At 43.2% G+C, this 5000-nt stretch overlaps 1 protein-coding gene across 1 annotated transcript in view; it reads left to right on the top strand.

Annotated features, from left to right (window-relative positions):
* Positions 1–5000, top strand: part of slc7a5 (solute carrier family 7 member 5) — an 18748-nt gene that overhangs the window by 5487 nt on the left and 8261 nt on the right. The gene's annotated exons all lie outside the window — the stretch shown is intronic.

Here is a 5000-nt window from a genome sequence, read left to right as displayed (position 1 = left end):
GCGTGTGTGCGTGTGCGTGCGCGTGCGTGCGTGTGTGCGTGTATGTGTGTGTGTGTGCGTGTGTGTGTGCGTCCGTGCACGTGCGTGTGTGTGCGCGTGCGTGCGTGTGCCTGTGCGTGTGTGTGCGTGTGTGCGTGTATGTGTGTGCCTGTGCGTGTGTGCGTGTATGTGTGCCTGTGCGTGTGTGTATGTGTGTGTGTGTGTGTGTGTGTGTGTGTGTGTGTGTGTGTGCGTGTGTGTATGTGTGTGTGTGTGTGTGTGTGTGTGTGTGTGTGTGTGTGTGAGTGAAAGAATACTATTGTGCATACCATCATCATTGTGCCATCACCTCTGCTTGCTGGAGTACACGCACGCACGCACAGCATGCCTCTCCCAAGCACACTTCAGTCACGGGTGTCTATCGTCTGGTTTTGCTGCCCTCAGGTCAGCACCAGGCTACGCTCTGACAGATCCTGTTTGTGCAATTTGTCTTTTAATATACTTTTACTAGAGAGAACCCATCCATCCCCCCTGTTCTCTGTGTGTCTCCTCACAAGGTCTCCTCTGTTTAAAAGAAACTGAACTTATCTCATGTAAAGCAAGGTCTGTGTGTGTGTGTGTGTCTCTGTGGGTGTGTGTTTTGGTCTGGGGTGTGTGTGTCTCTGTGGATGTGTGTGGGTGTGGTGTGTGTGTGTGTGGGTGTGGGTGTGTGTCTCTGAGCTCTTCTATGCTGTGTCTGCTATCAGAAAGTGACCTTGCCATTTACTGATGCACAGTGTGTGTGGAAGGTGGCTCTGTGTTGTTTTATGTACTGTGTTATCCAGTAAGCTTCTTAACATGTCGGTGGGATCATTGCAGAGTTTGCGGTGAGTGGTGATGTTAAGTCTGAGTGTTAGGGATGTAGCGGTTATCCTGTGGATCACAGCGATTCCCATAGCGGTGGGACTCCAGCTTTCCAAAGAAGCCTGTTCTTCCTGCCAATCCCAGGACAATGACAGGGATCATTATAGACACTCGGAAACCTGAATCCTCACCTGCTCCAAGTTCCTTACTAGATACAGTCCTCATACGGAGACAGAGTTTCAGGGAAGACTGTGCCCAGCCAGAGCTCCTGACTGTTGTGTTACTGAATGACGTGCATGGACCAGGATTGGAGTTTGGGGACAGCCATTCCGACTTCAGGATCTTTGCCTCTGAATCTATCTGAACGTCTCTGTGGAACAGACATGTCTGATGATGATCTGCCACACCCATGTAGGTTGTAGAGTATCATTTGCACTGAAATAGCGCCAAAGAAGCGTGTCTGAGTCTGACGCGTCTGACATGTCTGTGTGTGTGTGTGTGTGTGTGTCTGTGTGTGTGTCTGTGTGTGTGTGTGTGGTTGGTTCACAAAGATAAGGAGCTGAATACCTGTGTGCAGACACACTGGAAACACAAGAATATTAATTTCAAGTTTCAAGTTTCAAGTTTCAAGTTTGGTTTATTCGTCACATACATAGTCATACACAGTATAACTCGCAGTGAAATGGTGGAGCGTGCTCTGTCCAAACTGAGGAAAAGAAAACAGGGGTGCATAGAGAAATATAGATATTCTCTATATGTGAAATATATATATGCAAAGATAAATATATATATTCTATGTATGTACAAAATATATTAACAATGTATGTACAATATATGTATATTATGATTATATACACAATGTACAATGTATATGGTTGCGTATATATGTACACAATCTACAGAATGTACAGATCCATTTCGTATAATAACATATCTACAGTTGTTGTGTAACAAGGTAATTGAATATAAATATATATATACAGATATACAGTTATGTTACATGGTGGTGGTGGTCCCCACAGTTTATCAGTTTCCCTGATTCAGGGCCCGAATGGCCTGTGGGAAGAAGCTCCTCTTCAGCCTCTCTGTCTTGGTCTTCAATTTGGTAAACAGTAGAGCTGTCAGGCAATTTGGTAAACAGTAGAGCTGTCACGATACCATTTTTTCTGGTATTTATCCGATACTGGTATCTTGCATTTAATTGTCACCTGATATTGATACTAATAAGATATTTTTTCATTAAAAACCACCATGGAACTGTGGTTTAGCTATTTGGGGAAAAACTTTGTGTGAGATGTGGAGATATATACTGCCTGGCCAAAAAAAAGGTCACACACTCTAATATTTCGCTGGACCACCTTTAGCTTTGATTACGGCATGCATTCGCTGTGGCATCGTTTCCACAAGCTTCTGCAATGTCACAACATTTATTTCTGTCCAGAGTTAATTTTTCCCCAAGATTTTGTATTGATGATGGGAGAGTTGGAACACTGCGCAAAGTCTTCTCCAGCACATCCCAAAGATTCTAAGTAGGGTTCAGGCCTGGACTCTGTGGTGGCCAATCCATGTGTGAAAATGATGTCTCCTGCTCCCTGAACCACTCTTTCACAATCTGAGCCAGATGAATCCTGGCATTGTCATCTTGGAATATGCCCGTGCCATCAGGGAAGAAAAAGTCCATTGATGGAATAACCTGGTCGTTCAGTATATTCAGGTAGTCAACTGACCTCATTCTTTGGGCACATAATGTTGCTGAACCTAGACCTGACCAACTGCAGCAACCCCAGATCATAGCACTGCTCCCACAGGCTTGTAAGGTAGGCACTAGGCATGATGCACCCATCACTCTGGAACAGGGTAAATCTGGACTTATCAGACCACATGACCTTCTTCCATTGCTCCAGAGTCCAATCTTTATGCTCCCTAGCAAATTGCAGCCGTTTTGCTGGTTAGCCTCACTGACAAGTGGTTTTCTTAAGGCTACACAGCTGTTTAGCCTAAATCCCTTGAGTTCCCTTCGCATTGTGCATGTGGAAATGCTCTTACTTTCACTATTAAACGTCCTTGAGTTCTATTGTTGTTTTTCTACTACTTGATTTTATCACACATTTAAGTGATCACCGATCATGATCATTGAAGATTTTTTTCCAACCACATTCCTTCCTCAAAGATGATGTTTCCCAGATGTCCTTCCACTTTTTAATAATGCGTTGGACAGTTCTTAACCCGATTTTAGTAGTTTCAGCAATCTCCTTAGATGTTTTCTCTGCTTGATGCATGCCAGTAATTTCACCCTTCTGAAACAGATTAACATCTTTTCCACGACCACAGTATGTGTCTTTCAACATGGTTGTTTAACAAATGAGAAGCTACTCACTGCATCAGTTTGGGTTAAATAACTTGTTGCCAGCTGAAACAGAATCACCATGCAGTAATTATCCAATGGGAGGCTCTTACCTATTTGCTTAGTTAAATCCAGGTGGTGACCTTTTTTTTGGTCAGGCAGTGTATTATATATGCAATTTTACAGATGTATAAAAAATGTGTAAAAAGATGATTTTAAAAAACTGGACTAAAACATTTAATTTTTAGCCTTATAGTCAGTGTCAGTGCAGGCAAAGGGAAACCTTGTGAATTAGAGAAGGTGAGCACTTTAGTTTGGTTACATTTTCTCCTCTCCGGCTGTTTCTGTTGGGTTTGTGCTGCTCTTCCAACTTTCCCATGAACTTCCTTTACTTCACGGTCAAAATGGAAGCATCATCGTTTGACTTTTTATAAAGAACAGATTTCATAAACAAATCGCCATCTGAGACTTTAGCATTGAACAGTTCTAAAGCTCTATTTTGTGATATTTATGGGCTGGATTTGTGATGATATCGGTTCCCTTAAAAGTTTCTTCGCTGATATCCAAACCAGCTTTTTTTGCTGATATCGGCCAGATTCCAATACGTGATTCCATCTCTAGGTTTCTAAAGCACCTCCCTACTGTCTCGTTTAGTAGCACAATGCTGGACTGTGGTATGTCCTGTTGAGAATCACTGAATGGATCTGTTGCTGTTCGGTGACTGAGCTCCTAGGGCTAAGTTTATCCAAAAGCTTTAGACAGAGCTGGACCTTTTACACACACACACACACACGCACGCACACACACACGCATACACACATTCTTACACTAAAAGACAGAAGCATACATTTGCACATACACACCCACACTATAACAGTCACACAATGAAATATTTACACAAGCTTATGCAACCACACACATGCACACACACACGCACACACTCTCTCACACACACACACACACACACACACACACACACACTCTCTCTCTCACACACACACACACACACACTCTCACACACACACACACACACACACACTCACACACACTCACACACACACTCACACACACTCTCACACACACACTCACACACTCTCTCACACACACACACACTCACACAGACACTCACACACACACAGCCCTCTCACCCGCTTTCCAGCATCATGGGACTTGGACCTCCCTGGCCTTGCTGGTCACATGACCTCCATTTCTCCCCCCCCACTCTTTCTTTTCTTCATTCACTTCATTTTCCGCTGCTGTAAAAAAAAACACTTCAGAAAGTGGACACACTGCCAATGAACCCAAGAACAAGGGCGTCACTGGATTATTTTCTATTAGCCTTTTATATATGAGGCTTGCAGATTATATTGCAATTATATTCCTACATATTGCCATTGTGATATGACTTTAAAGTACACTGGTGAACCCTGATATGTGACCATAGTGTGACCAGAATTATTTAAATCATGTGATAGCCTTGATTAATCAAAACACAAAGAACACTTCTCAAAAAGACTCATCAGAAACACATCGGGAACACTCAGCAAAAACACTCGTTATGAACACTCATCAGAAACACTCATCAGAAACATATCCAGGTGATCCGGACAGTCAAAGTGCACAATTAGTTTAGTGATGTGTTGGAAGTTGTTCAGAAATGTCGGTGTCTCTGCAGTAATTCTGGAATGATCTGTTGTACAGGACTAGAAGTTTGAGACCTTTGTATAGCTGATGTAAAGCAGCGCTGGTTAAATCTCCCAGATAGGTCGAGCGTTAACAAAGTCCTACGTCAGACACGGACCTCCCCTGCTGTTCCCACTGGACATAGAGACGG

This window comes from Electrophorus electricus, chromosome 12, assembly GCF_013358815.1.
Source record: "Electrophorus electricus isolate fEleEle1 chromosome 12, fEleEle1.pri, whole genome shotgun sequence".
NCBI classification, from domain to species: Eukaryota; Metazoa; Chordata; class Actinopteri; order Gymnotiformes; family Gymnotidae; genus Electrophorus; species Electrophorus electricus.
Note: the sequence above shows the minus strand (reverse complement) of the source record. Positions and strands in the feature narration are given on the sequence as shown.